The sequence below is a fragment of the Dermacentor variabilis genome, chromosome 9 (genome assembly GCF_050947875.1).
Source record: "Dermacentor variabilis isolate Ectoservices chromosome 9, ASM5094787v1, whole genome shotgun sequence".
Taxonomy (NCBI): domain Eukaryota; kingdom Metazoa; phylum Arthropoda; class Arachnida; order Ixodida; family Ixodidae; genus Dermacentor; species Dermacentor variabilis.
The window spans coordinates 101,756,500-101,771,662 of record NC_134576.1 but is presented as its reverse complement, the minus strand read 5'-3'; the positions used below and the strand labels follow the sequence as shown (position 1 = coordinate 101,771,662).

Genomic DNA, 15,163 nt, shown 5'->3' with positions numbered 1-15,163 from the left:
TTGGCTTTGTCCCTTAGGAGATCGCTTAATTTATCAACTCCTTCTGTCTCTTGTCTTCAGTTGCCAATTTTGCACGAGAAGTGCTGTAGAATTAGGCAAAAACCAGAAGAGGTAACGGGGGACAGTCATGTTGCTTATGGGTTTAACGGTTATTGCAGCGTCTGATGATGGACGCTGTCCTGAATTATTTTATTTTCCACCTTATCTAACCCGTATCGCGGGTATGTGGTTCCGAGGAACTGCCAGCGTCGCGACCAGCCGTCACTGGAGGAAATAATGAAGCAAAAGGAAAAGTTAACCGCAACTGTCAGTTTCTCCAGCCGCAACTCGTCCCACGAGTATACAGACCAGCTGACAACGAGGGGAATCCTTTTCCTGTTCCCTAGATCAGCCTAAACAAAGAAGGTTGAACTAACGAAGCAACATCGATGCGCGTGATCGTTGAATAGATGGTAACAACTAAACTCATGTCGAGTTAATCGCGCGGGCACCCAATCGATGAGAAAACTGTCCTTCACATCCCAGGAGGTGCCGATAACTACCGCCATCCAAAAGCAACCATTCCACTCTGTGAAGACAGAACGGCAGCAAGAGCTGACGACAAAGCTCTCAAGCGAAAAGCAAAGTGCTTCACCTCCGCCGCGGGTGGACACGAAGGTAGCGCAATGCCGGGCTGACCCGCGGCAAAGGTGAAGCAGGCGTTAAGCACTGAACATACGTGGGTCCATCCCGCAAATTTCGAAGGGCGCGTTGCAGGTTCCTAGCCCACAGGGGTATCATTGGGCTTGGACTGTTTTTTCACATCGCCAGGATCGGCCCATATTATGTGTTGTTTTTTTTTCTGTTGACGGACGCCAAAAAACTACGTAAGGTTAGTCATATATGGACAGCTTTCGCTGTAAAAGGCAGCAAACGGTTGACCGCCGAATAAATTGATTTGTCGGCGCTTTAGGAATGTGTGTCAGGAGTGATGGCGTGGGCGGGGAGGTGGGGGGGGGGGCACCCCACTGCGTATGTGCCTGGGGACAGCGCATACTGAGCAACAGTAAAAAAATTACGACCACAGGCAAGGACGAAAGGCCCCACATGTCTGTTGGATCGACACAGGAATGCTCCCAACGCGTATGATAATATTAGTGCGTCAACAAGGGCTTGGGAGATAAGGAAAATCATCACACGTTCGCATATCACTTCGTACAAGTCATACATGTCCCTCAAACCCGTACTGTCGCCTTTCTGTGTCTTTTTTTTTTCTACACGTGTCGCTGTAGACTGGAAAGGCTTTCCCTCTAATAAGCATATCTTCTTTGAAGCTGTACGAACTCATTACTCGTCTTGGCATGGTCAACCTGTCGTCTTTTGTACACCCACCCCTTATGTACTAACGCCACAGTGGGTGTCTTTAAGGTAATAAAGTGAAAGTGAAGCATGACCAGCCGTGTGCGATACTTTTCGTACTGCTTTTCTTGGTTAAAAAGTGCGGTGAACGAAGTAAAGAGGAGATCGCCAGAACCTTCTCTATATTTGTAGTTTTTGTGAATCTTGTTTCTTTTAAATACATATATTAATAATGCCTATCAAGGAGAATTTAAGAGGAAGCTTTAGCTCGGACCCAACTAACTCCAATGCCGCGTATTCAAATACATGTAAACGCGGCTTTTCTGAGGTATGCACTACGCCGATTTTAATTAAGTTTGTGGCATTCGAGATAGAAAGTTAAATTCTAGTGACTGTTGGAAGCGTAATTTTTATTTAGAACGTGAATTTCTTCAAAGGAATTTTCAGGAATTGGTGAGCTTGAACAAAATAGAAGCACCAAGTCTGCAAATTTGTTGCTCTGCACCAAGAACAGATTTCGCAGTTTGGTAAACTGCATCCATTAGAGCATCCAAACGGGTCAAATTAGATATACCAATTTATATCTCACGCGAATTTTTTACATTGTTTACAAATGTTTCGCAAAAGTCTTACTTACATATTAGTGCTCTAGTTGAGAGCCATCTATAATAGAATAATTTTGTCTGCTTTATGTGTACTATTACATGCAGTGTACACAATTGTGATATCGTTTTTCATTGCTCAGTTACAGAGTCGTAGACATGACAGTTTCGTTTTCTTAACAGTTGCGACTTTCGACAATACTTATAAAGAAATTGACGACTTAAATAAAAAATTCGCTACCCATAGTAACTAGAGTTTATCTTTTTCTTTTAAATGCAACAAACCTAATCAAATTTGGTGCCGCGTTTGCCGAGAAAAGCGATTAGTCCTGTCCCGTGTATTTATAGATAGGAGCCCACGATTTAAAGCTTTCTTTTAATTAACGAGATGAGTTAGTCACGTGATTTAAGAGCATCTCTCTCTGCCATTATACAGGGTGTCTCTATATAGCTGCACCCAAACTTTAAAAACTGCCTGTTTCAAATCGTACATTCGTAATGCGTCTAAATTACTCGCTGAGGCGGCCATTATTTGTACGAGAAATCAAACTACTTAATCAAACAAACAACATAATAACGCTAATTATTTAATAAATTAATTACTTTGCTGCGCATATGTCAATCTACTAATTATAGTGATTGTGCAAGGCATACTGACTTGGAACAAATTTGCAAGACTTTGCCATTTTCGAGATATTAATTTTTGAAGTGTCCGACAAAATGCATTGGCGTTGCCGTTACTTCTGTGCTTCAATGTATAAAACAGCGCTTTCTTTAAAAAAATAAGTGGAATAACAGTGCATACTTCAGCGGAAGTTTGACGGCCCATATCTCGAAATATGTCCCATCCTCAAAAATAGTTTCAGTTTCAGCTGATTATTCTTTCAAGATACATAGTTGGTTCTTAATAGTATGCAGGCGAGAGTCTCAAAGTCAAATGACTGCAGCGGAATCCTCGGTTAACAAGAACATCGGCACAAGATGATTAAGTAATACAGCAGTGTAAAATTATGAATATATGAGTATATAAAAGTGAACGAATTAGTGAAAAGGAATACATTCGATTTTTATACAAGGAGTCATACATGAAAAATAAAAAAATAAAAAAATCGCACATTACCAATCTAAATTGTTATAGCCTATTTGTAAATGAAGTACACACTTTATATACAAAGCAAGTTAATCAGGACAACTAGCTATACAAATAAAATTTTTAAGTTCATATTTGAATGCATGCGAAGATGACGATGATTTAAGAGTATGGGGTAAGTCATTCCACAGTTGAATCGCTGAGGAGGAGGAAGTCATTTTGCCATAATTCGTGTTGCATTTAGGTAATAGAAAGTTGTGATCATGGGCAAAACTAGTGCTATTGTTATTTGTAAGTAACCTAGAGTGAATTAATTGAAACGCGAGCTGTTTGTTAAGTTATTTAAATAGAGTGATAAGTAAATGAAATTTAAACAATCCAGATATAGTGAGAATGAAGTTAGCCTAAAGGAGCGGAGAAGCATTAGAGTAAAAACAACTGTTAGTAATAATCCGAATGGCCTGGTTATGAATCTGTTGTATGGACGAAAGGTGGCAGTTATATGTATTTCTCCACGTAGTAATGCCATATGTAAAGTGAATATGTATGACGGCAAAGTATAAAGACAATGATCCTGAACAGAAAGAAATGGACGACATTTAATGAGAGCTCTTTACCAAAAGCAGTTTTTTTGCCTAACATAAGCAACATGATTATTAAACTTCAAGTTAGGGTCTAGTTCTATGCCAAGGAAAGTTACACAATCGGCCGCTGGGATTAAATGGTGGCTTATGGATACTTGCTGTAGATAAGGGAGAACTTTTTGAGTTGATTTAAAGATCATAAGCTGAGTTTTAATCGGGTTCAAAATTAGGTTGTTTAAGGAACACCATTGAATAACTTTGTTCAATTCGTTGTTCATTTTAGTTATTAGCATTGTTAACGATTTGTGTTACATGGAAATGGTGGTATCATCAGCGTAAAGGACAACGTTAGAAAGATTAATGCAATCAGGTAAATCATTAATATAGATACGAAACAATAAAGGCCCAAGTATTGAGCCCTGCGGTACCCCTTGATTAATGAACTTAACATTTGAGTAAACGCCACTTATGCAGACTGATTGTTCGCGATCAAGTAAGTAACTTAAAAAAAAAAGCTAAAGGTGGACGACTGACACCCAATGATTCTAGTTTAGTAAATAAAATATTATGAATAATGGTGTCAAAGGCTTTAGTAATATCAAGAAATGCAGAACCCACGAAGTCGCCATTGTCGATGGAATACCTTAAGAAATCTATTAATGATAGTAAAGCTAAGTTGGTTGAACTACCTGCACGAAAACCAAATTGACACGGCTTTAGTAACTTAAATTTTTCTAGGTACTTGTTAATACGTTTAAGAAACAATTTTTCAATAATTTTGCTAATTGAGGACAGAAAAGAGATAGCGCGATAGTTTAGGACATCTGTAATATCATCTTTTTTATGCACCGGGATTAACTTGGCCTTATTAAGTGAGCGCGGAAAGGTACCACATTTAAATATGAGATCAATTGTATTGCTTAATACTTCCGCAATATATGAAACAACGAGCTTTAAGTGATAAGCAGAAATATTATCTAGTGCGATGCTAGAGCTATTTTAGATTCAGGATTGTAGAACGCACTTCATCAGGGGGTGATAGGAAAGAGAAAAAAATGTATGGGTGCAACGTGCAAGAGGGTACGATGAAGCGACATGCCTATTATTGTGTATCTCACAGAAGTAATCACTAAACGAGTTAGCAATGCCGGATGCCTCAGTGTAGATTTGTTGCTCATAATTTAGTTTATCAATTATTCTACTAACCTGCAGACTATTCAAAAAGCAATTGAAAAGTTTCCATTCTTTCTAGCGGATATTTTTTGTCTTACAAAATTCTTTTTCATAATAAAGTCGCTTAGATTTTTTTTTAGAAGGTTATTCAATAGATTACTATATCTTTTTAATACCTAAGTTTTAGACTCACATTGAATGGCTGTTTTTTAGTTTTCCTATATAGATTATCTTTCTTTCGCATGCTAGCTAACAGACCTTTCGTTAACCAGGGATTATGCGGAAATTTAAATATATTCTTGCATTTGACCGTTTTAGTGTTTGCACACACAGCTTTAAGAAACAAGGAGCAGAAACTCTCTAGTGCTCTTTCAGGATCACGCAAATTCCCAGTGGAAGCTAGCCCAGTCAGTATTATGAATTGTATTGATATAGTCGTCCTGATTTAGCCTAGAAGTGAAACGGCACGTGTTATAGTGAGGTACTTTTGCGGCGAAAGTTACAAGTACGGGAAGATGATCAGTGATAAGTACATCAATGACGCCTGCGCTTGTCGTTGGTGTGATATTGCTTAAAGCGTGGTCAAGAAGAGTACCATTTCCGTTGGGTGATAATCGCGTAGGGGATGAAATTAGGGACTGAAGCGCGAAACCAAGAAAGCAATCGCTGTATGCTATTGTGCTGTTGTTATATGTGTCCAATAAATGAATGTCGACATCACCAACCAGCACAACTTTCTTGTTTTCAGCAGAATTTATGTTGAGTACTGCAGCAAAATTGCGTAGAAAATCCGGGATATATGAAGACGGGGGAACGGTAATGCATGCAATGATCAAATTGTTAAGATTGCAAAAAGGGGAAACATTACGTTCAATCCACATGGATTCACAGTTCAAAACATTTAAAGACAAATCAAACATACGCTTGTACTTAATTACAAACGATATAAATATAGCCAAGCCGCCGTAGCGACCAGAATCACGGTGACAATATTCTGCATTGTACGAGCGAAAACCATACAGACTGCGGTCACAAGAGCTTAACCACGTTTCAGTAATACACAGAAATGAAAAACCATGACAGAGCGTTTCAGAGAAGGCAGCCATGCTGTCATGATTTTTGCACAAACTACGCCCGTTGATGTGCAGTAACGAACAGGCAGAATCAGAGAGCAACGATTTCGTATCCTCAAGTGAAAGCAGGGCCATGATGATATAAAACAAAAATTATAAAATAAGAAAGATAAACTGCCGAAATCAGCGTCAAGTGAATACGCGAAGAAGTCGATATGCCTTCCATACTCACTAGCTACAATCCTTACATTGAAATATGTGCACTAAAGTAAATAAATAAAAAAGTTAATAAGCGTATTTATGTTATCTATTCAATTTTCGCATTTTGATTTCTCACCGGTGGCGGTGTCTTAGCGGCTATGGTGTTGCGCTCGAATCCTGGCCGCGGCGGCAGCAATTCGATGGTGGTGAAATGGAAAAAACAACCGTGGTCCCTGTTAGGGTTGGCGTTTGGCACCACGTGCAGAAAGGAATTTCATCCGACCTTCTTCGTCGAAATGAGGTGTGACTTCACCTGCGATGGTTGGCGTCCCGCACCACGTGCAGAAAGAACTTTCTCTCACCCGACCTTCTTCCATCAGGCCTCGTCGAAATAAAGAGTGACTTCCTAATTCGACATGACCATTTCGAGTGTCTGCCGGTCTGGCGGAAGCCCCGCAGTGTACAGGCCTCTTTTGTGTGTGTGTGTGTGTGTGTGTGTGCGAGTTTAGAGAGACCCTTTCCTCGAACAAACTACAGAACTTCCACGTACCCGCAACGCGCAGAAGAGACGGACAGGCGTCTACAATTCCAGGAGGCGGGACGGCCTCCTCCTTGCAGCAGGCTCGGTATAACAAGAGGAGGAGGGGCCCTCTTTCTGTGCCAGTCACGTGACATCGACGGAAGCACGCTCCCTTCCACGATTGTTGAGAGCCTACTTAAGGGGCTCCGAAATGTACTTTTAATCACTTCATTCTCTTGTCTTCATATTTCATCAACCTTTGAATAAACCGTGCAAGTTTCGCGCTAGAAATCGTCTCGCCCTTGCTTGGTCGCCATGATCTACCGGATGCCTGCAGCCCGCCGACAACGCCACGCTACCCAATAAGTAACGTCGGTCGAGCTTCGATAGGCAGGCGCCGCTACAACTCGGCAGCAGTACGATACGCTACGCTGGAGTACGCAACATCCCGTGCATTGGGGGCATTTTAAAGATCCCCTGGTGAAGTAAAAAAAAAAATAATTGCTGCATCTGCTAAAAAAGAAGAGAGAGCACCCAATATATTTCCGTAAGTGATTTTGTTTGTTTAAAGTAAGACGGTAGTATCCTAAAAGCGACCATGGCTTGTCTTAATCGTTTGTAAAAATTACCACAAAAATCCTGAACATTGGGTTGCGAGAAAACAAAAAACCCGATTTAAGAACTATGTTAACCCCAAAATGCAATAAATAACCTTACTTATGTGCAAGATAGGTGCTATATAATTCAACAACCAAAGTTGCTCAATCAAGGTCTTATATTCGTGGCTGAAATATTCTTGAGAATGAGAGTATTGTAGTGCGCAAACGAAATAGTTCTTTCACAGCGTGTTTCCTTTAGACTAAACCAATTCTCAGACTATTAAAAAGATCAAAACACTATTAGTGCTCACAACCTGAAATTGATGTAATATTGATGGCGCCGCTCTTAACGGACATGGTAGCGGCTTTTAGTAGCGGTGCCTGTGAGATGTCGTTACATGCCCTAACGGCGTGTTAGAGCTTTCAAAGGTGCCAGAAATTTTGGCGCACCAGCGAGGAGTTCCAAGCGTAACGCTAACCCTTTCCATCGTTGACAGTGATTTACCCTTTGGACGGAACTGTCATTTCTTTTCGTAAGGTTTACGAACGCAACGTTCTCAAGTTTTAGCGTGCAAGTTTTTTTTTCTCAAGTTTTACGAAAAGTAGGTTCAATTCGCGATAAAATACAGATGGGTGGGGCGGCGCCATTACAAAAAAAAAGAAATAAAGAAAAAAACGGCAAAGACGATTCCACAGCGGGTGACATCGAAAAAAGAGAAGGCTTCCGGGGCTGTATCATGTGGTTTGCTGCTCCATGTTTCTACATATTTCTCCATGTTTGATATTCGGGAGGAAAGAGAGGCTTCCTCCAAAATACTTTTTCTCTCTTCGATGTCAACCGCCGTTGAGCCGCTCTAACTTGACCTACGCCACGCTAGCCTGCTTTAGTAACATCTTACTCCTACATAGAGCCGTTTACTTAACCTTTACCTTTTCTTTACTTCCTTCTTTAGTGACTGTCGTGTTGGGCTGCTAAGCACGAGGTCGCGGGATTGAATACCGGCCACGATGCGCCCGTATTTCAATGGGGGGCCGAAATCCTAAAACACCCGCGTACGTGTGCGATTTAGGTGCACGTTAAAGGACTCCAGGTAGTCCCGATTATCCCCGGAGTTCCCTTCCTACGGCGTGCCTCATAATCAGATCGTGGTCCTTGCACGTAAAACCGCATAATTTAGCTTTACTTTCTTTGTTTTTTTTTTAATCTTCACTATCTTCGGGATCGGCCCACACGTTTTTGTTGAGTAAAGCCACGCCTCCGGTTCTGGTTATAGGCACGCGTCGTTTTATCGAGCTCGTCCGGATTTCACTTCGGCCCCACCCACCCTTTTTTTTTCTCGCTAATTACGCATGCACTGGTCATAGCTCTACGCGAACTTGGTGCGTCTTTTTCGTTGCAAGCTTAGTTTCGGCGCCTTATTACTTGCCCTGCGTGCACTAGGCGGGCTCAAGTTGTCTAATTTTAGAGGCAGAAGTGGTTAGATACCCAGATCCCACGTGCCGCAAGTCGATCTGAAGTAGCCAAAGGAAACCTTGTCGCAATCACACACACACACACACACACACACACACACACACACACACACACATATATATATATATATATATATATACTGTAAGGAAGATAACCAACGTGCGCACAGAGTCAGCAGCATCGGCAGCATCAAGCGCGCGGCAGAGGCTCGAGCTCGGGAACTGCTCGGTGCATGCTAGAACCGGCGGTCGCTACGAACCCCAATAAATCTCCTTTATAATATATATAACAAAAAAGAAAAGAAAAGAAAGAAAGCGTACAAGAACTAAATTCTATAGTAGTATCCCTGTCGCCTTCTTATTGCAGCTTAGTCAACTCCGGTATATACTAGAGGGGCGCTTGTTCTTGCTTCGAGCAAGTTCCTGAAGCAGCTCAAATCGGCAACAGCATAGCCGTTAAAAAAAAATCACTGTGATATAAAAATTGTGTTGGTGGTCAGTCTGAGGATATATCATCCCTAATAAAGTGCCTATGTATTTCGTAAAAGGCGTGTGATCGGGGTGCAAGCTTTAATAAATTTTTACTGCCTCCCCCTCCATCTTCTTTGAATATCCCGCTCCCACGTGTAGGGTAGCAAACTGGTTGAGCTAAACTGGTTAACCTCCCTGCCTTTCCTTCTCCACTTCTTCCTTCGTTCCTTCCTTTGGCGAATATCTTCTTGGCATTGCATTACAATGTGCCGAATCGTTCGTGGACTTTTGCTGCAGCACACACACGATAAGAAATGAAAATATTCCGTCAAAGAGTAATCTTTCAGTTTTACCAGCTTTATTTATTTTAACAGGTCAGTTAATTATTCTCACTTGAGCAGGTTCCTCCCACCGACTCGGTGACAGCCCAAGTACAAACTCCTCGCGCAAGAACGTAGTGCAGGTATACCCTCCACCTCTGAAAAAGAGTCGAGCCTGTTGGAATCCGCTCACCGCTTAATGGATTTGCTCGGCTAATATAAACGCTAGACTAATGGGAAGATAAAAGCTAGTTGGTTCAAGCTAAAATACTAAGTATGGCTGAACAGGGATATTAAGGTGCCCTGATATGTTTCACTAGCAGTTTTCGCCCTGAAACCAGTGACACAAAGACTGATCTATACAAAGAAAATTTATGCACGCGAAAACCCTTGACGTTAAGCAAGTAGGCGAACCTAGTTGGCTGGCTTATCATATATTGTACTCCACGCTCATACCACAGTCGCCCGCGTTCCTACGGGTGAATAAATTTCTTTTCGTCTATGCAAATCGCGTTCGAGTTTCACAGCGTACATGTAACCTTGCCATTCTCACGTTGTCACCGGCTACAGCGTGCCAAGGCATCCCACCTGCCTTCAATTGCTTCTGTGCGCACAGCGACGACGCCTTCACGATGATAAAGGAACTCAGTGCAGAGTGTTCGATAACATCCGACAATAGGACTTGTCGATAGTTGCCATGTAGCCGTTACGTAATCCAGTGACATGAACGCCCGCGACTTCAGCGCACTTCCTTCAGGGAGCGTACGACGAGCGTGGAGTGCTGCTCCGCTGCGTTCCAAGGCGACTCGCTATCCGCCACGCGGCCGGAAGGAAAGAAAAGAAAGAAAGCAAAAAACGCAACTACGCGTACGTGACATGCGAGGTAGCGGAAGCAAAGGCACGTGCGGGCGTCGCGTTGGGGCTTCGACGTCGAAAAGCGCGCCGGCGCTCTCTGCCTGGCTGTATTAACAACGCACGCGTGTGCGTCGTGTTTTTTTCTCCCCCTTTGGTTTCGCGCCAAGCGAGTGCACATCACGCTCGAAGCCTCGTCGATGTCAAGATCGAGTCCGTCGCGCGCCGTCATTGTCCTGCGCAATTGAGTCTACGTATATTGGCCAGCACCCAAATCCAGCCGCGGCGTCGGCAAAAAAAGACAGACGGCCTTTTTCGTCGTCCACGCGCGGTGACTGGTGAGACCAGGGACGACGTTTTCCGAGAGCCCGTCGAAGCGACGAGGAACGTCGGCGACGGGCCTTGGATACGAGAACGGCGAGCTCTCGATCGACGACGCCGTAGCGCCCAGACTGGCGTCCGACTCGAATGCCGCTCTGTAGTTGAGTGCGTTTCAGACTGCGTTACGACGGGTGCTGGCGCTGGTGTACGGCCAGGCAGTGGATAGAACGCCGGGTGCGGCAAAATCGCGGTCTCGACGCTGGCAGTGGTCAGTACACGGATGCACGGTGAGCGATAACGATGCCGACGACGTTTCGTTTCCATTGTTCGATAGTGTTTGTACTTCGGCATGTTTTTGCTCTTTGCGTAAGCGCAAGCCACGCGAGAAAAGCGTGGGCAGGACGAGCGCTCGTTTTGTCCGTGTCACACAAGGATGCGTGTCGTACGGACACGTGTGGTAACGACGCGGGCACGTTGTGTGCACAATGTCACGCGATCTCGCAGGAAAGCAATGGAGAGGGTGGAGCGTTCGTCCTGTCATGTAAAATCTCGTGTGACTTGTGCGGACGTCCGCGCTCGGTTATCGTAGTAAAAGTCGATTACTTAGCACCAAGAAGTGTTAGTCAGATATACACATCTCTCTAAGCAAACCTATATCTACTACGTATGCGACCCCGAGTTATTGTAACCTGTTTCTTTTACTGCTCATAATTTTTGTTCAAGAGTTGCATGCGTGCGAACTATTCTTGCTCAGCGTATGTAATTTCTTGCCACTCTGCAATCCTTCATATACAGGAGGGGGCCTGCGTGCCCTGATTGTGACGTAATCTGTAGGAAGGACGACGTCTTCATTAAACATCGCGCTATGGAAGAAGAAAATGATCGCAAGCGTACGGTTTATCTATAAACTCTCAAGAAGGCATATATATGTTTCTAAACACGTGAAGGTAATAAATTTTGATTCACATGCATAATGTTCGCGAATCGTTGGTTATATAACGCGATATTTAATTTATTTTATTTATTTAATGCATGCTGCGGACACGAAATTCATGCAAGGTGGATAATACAATATTAGGTCACAAGAAGTAAAACAATGTCTCTCTGGTTAATCTCCCTGCCTTTGCTCTTCATTTCTCTCTCTCAATACAACAAAATACTGCAACAATAGGACAATAACGCTGATAAAAGTAAACAATGGCGATACAACTTTCATAAAGGCAAGTCATTCCAGTCATTAATGGTATGGGGAAAGAAAGAGTATTTAAATAGGTTGGTTCGGGCAAAATAGGGGGTTGGAGCATTCTGGTGATGTTGGCGATTAGGTCTCGTTGCTAGTGGACTTACAATGCCGGGTCGAGAGACAACTTGTTATTAAGTAACTGAGAAAGAAAGTGAAGCCGTAATTTTTTCGACGCGATTCAATTTGGTGGGAAATTATCAATCTGCATAATAGCGAAGCCGTTTGAAGCCAGAACTGGAACCTCACCAAACTGCAGCTGTGGTCGGAGTTGCAGTCCGTGCACTGACCAACAGCAACTTTGACAACTCTAACAACAGAGAAAAAAAAGAAAAATAATATAAAAATCCATTATATACTTGGCTATAGCTCGGTCTTTGCTTCGTCTTAATTCGCTCTCTTGTACCTTTATATGGTTGCGATTAGATTTTACGAAAATTTGTGGATTCTTCTTGTGTTACGAACAAATTTTGATTCTGCAGCTTTAAGACAGAGACTTCGATGAATTAATGAGCTCGATCCTATAGTGCTTAAACCCTAACTGGATGTTGACCTTACGCACGGTTTCCAGGAAAACAATCGAGAACAATACGTGAAATGACAGTTCAAATAATATTTCGTGTATACAACACTTCGCAACAATAGATAGATTTAGCTGGGGGATCAATTGTAGTGATTGGAAGCATACACTTCCTGCTATTAGATTTCGCTTATATATGGGATAATGCCCCGGAGAAGGCCACGGTCCAAGTATTATCCCATAAAGAAATCGCAGGACTCTCTATTGTGTAAAACTTGACACATAGTTCTCGCCTCTTCTGGAAATAGAGCGGGTAATCGATAACATCACGTCTGGCATGTCCTCGGGGGGGCATGGTTCAGCGCAAGCGCATGATGCTGATTTCGCACCCTATTTGTATGTAGGAAGTTGTTGGTGAAGGCCACACCTAGCCGGCACCGACGAAGCAATGTTTCTACGTCTCTCGTTAAGTTACCGGAAAGTCTGAATTATAGTTTAGAGAGAGAGAGATCAAGGACAGGAAAGGCAGGGAGGTCAACAAGACGAACACCCGGTTTGCTACCCTATATACACTGGGGATAGGGGAATATAGTTTAGGGTGCACTGCGTAAAGAATATCTCTCTTCGCTTCTCCGTCGAATTGTGTTGTCATAGACCCTTCCGGGGAGAATTTCCTCACGACATTTCTGATGTTACGGCGAAGATAAGAAGGAATAATGGACTCGTTTTGCCTTTTCGTTTGCCCGATCGTTCACCGATAACTTACCTAACGTCACTGGACAACCATAATGAAATACGACATCAGGTACGCGAAATTTGAGCTTTAATTTCACTCCATGATGTTTTGCTACGTTGTAGCTCGGAAGCACACATATCGCCTACTTCGAGTCCGTGTGTGTGTGTGAAAACATTTATTGGAATGAGGTCCGGAGGCTCGACTTCTTAAGTCAAGGCGGGCCGCTCCCACGTTGGCACTGTCAGGCCAAGCCTTTCAGCGACATCATGGGCCCTCTGGACGGCCCTTAGTTGGTCCTGAAACAATGGGCTTTGAATCCTTTTCTCCCACTGTGTCCATTCTTCAACGAGGTTGGGGAGAGTCGCGGGGCACCCCGCCAGCATATGTCTGATTCCAATGATGCCATTACAATCGTTGCAGTCCATCTTAAGTTCCCTCTCTGGATATATTTTATTAATAGTGTACGGTGTGGGATATGTACCTGTTTGCAATAAGCGCAGTGAGACTGCCTGAGCCCTGTTCAGTTTTGAATGTGGCAATGGGAATTGCCTGCGTCCTAAATAGTAGTGTTTGGTAATGTCATTGTCGAGTCCGTGCCAAGCGCTAATTTTTCGGGCGCGTCCCTTTCGGCGATGAACTTTGTTGCTTCTGGTGTGACACATAACTCCGTAGATGGTGCTAATCGAGATATATTACAAGAATCCGGCAACAATAGCGTCATCTAACCGTAGATTTCTGCCATATTTGGTACACCACAATTGTCGCTCCCCAATTACGAGTGGACCGCCGGCTATACCGCGAAGTGATTGTTAACATCGCGTCATTCTTACGACCGTTCTGTTCCTCAAGAGCCGTATTTCCTCTGCTGTGTGCCAACGGGCCGCTATTGTAGGAACCAGAACGAAAATAGGTCACTAATCAGGCGTCATTAGCTACGTCCAGCTCGGTGGGACACAAAAGAAATGCGGACAGCCGGCACCACACCGATGATGCGCCGTTACAGAGGGAACTCGGCCATTATGGTATTCGCTAACAAGGCGCACCAGACAACGCCTCCGGCGATTCGACGTCATCAGCGCGACACGCCAATTGTCGTTGAGAAAGCGGCGGGCCGCAGTCATCATTGGTCCCCGGGAACGAAAGATATGTCGGCGAAGTTTTCGACGTACAGTCGCGATCAATTTGAAGGTGATCGCTCGAGCGGCGACTGAAACTAGGAGCAGCGCCACATTACGTCATAGCCGTCAGTCGAGAGGGAAGCATCAGATAGCTCCCCTCTCTCTCTTTTGCTGTTCCCTGAGCAGCTGTCACTCCCGTCGCCCTTCACGAGACAACCTGCGAATTCATTTCGATTACCTTATCAGCTTTTGCACAGAGGCGTCATTGTTAGCCAAGATATGCATGAGACATCGACGCACACACATCATTGCCATGAAAGGTAAACAAACAAAAATGTTGCGAGTTAGTCTTGGGGGTGACGGTTGCAGCCTGGAAGAGCATAAAAGGGGAAGAAGGCAGCGAATTTTTATCTTCGCTGTTCCGAAATCGGCCGCTATGCTGCTTGGAAGGCCCGCCGGTCGATGCTCGCGCGATCACCTTCAAATTGATCGCGACTGTACGTGCTGCTATTATGAACTATGGGCAAATAGCGATGGAATGGCAAATAAAAGGCATAACTTTGAAAAGGAGTAGAGGTGGGCGAACGCAACATTTCCCGCATATGAATCGAACACAAATAGTATCGAATATCGAACCAAATATTCGAGTACAGACGCATGCATTTACAGCATGAATACTGATTTAAGTATAATTATGTACCACTACTGTACTGAGTAGTGCAAAACAGACAGATAACTATCAGGTACAAAGAATCAGTTTTAAACTTAAGGTCACTGGTAGCCATTAAAAAACTAACAAATATACTGCAACAATAGCTTCTTAACTTTATAGGCTGGATGTAAACAAGCTTTCCAAAAATTCTAAATAAATGGTAACCAAAAAAAAAAAAGATAAAAAGTGTGTGTAGGGGGGGGGTCGGCAGGTAGCTGCT

At 43.5% G+C, this 15,163-nt stretch overlaps 1 protein-coding gene across 1 annotated transcript in view; it reads left to right on the top strand.

The window, feature by feature from the left end:
• Positions 1–10,637: 10,637 nt before the first annotated feature.
• Positions 10,638–15,163, top strand: part of LOC142557185 (calcium and integrin-binding protein 1-like) — a 65,794-nt gene continuing 61,268 nt past the window's right edge. Inside the window, exon 1 of the mRNA XM_075668860.1 lies at positions 10,638–10,904. The gene's annotated coding sequence lies outside the window, so the exon portion shown is untranslated. The remainder of the gene's footprint in view (positions 10,905–15,163) is intronic.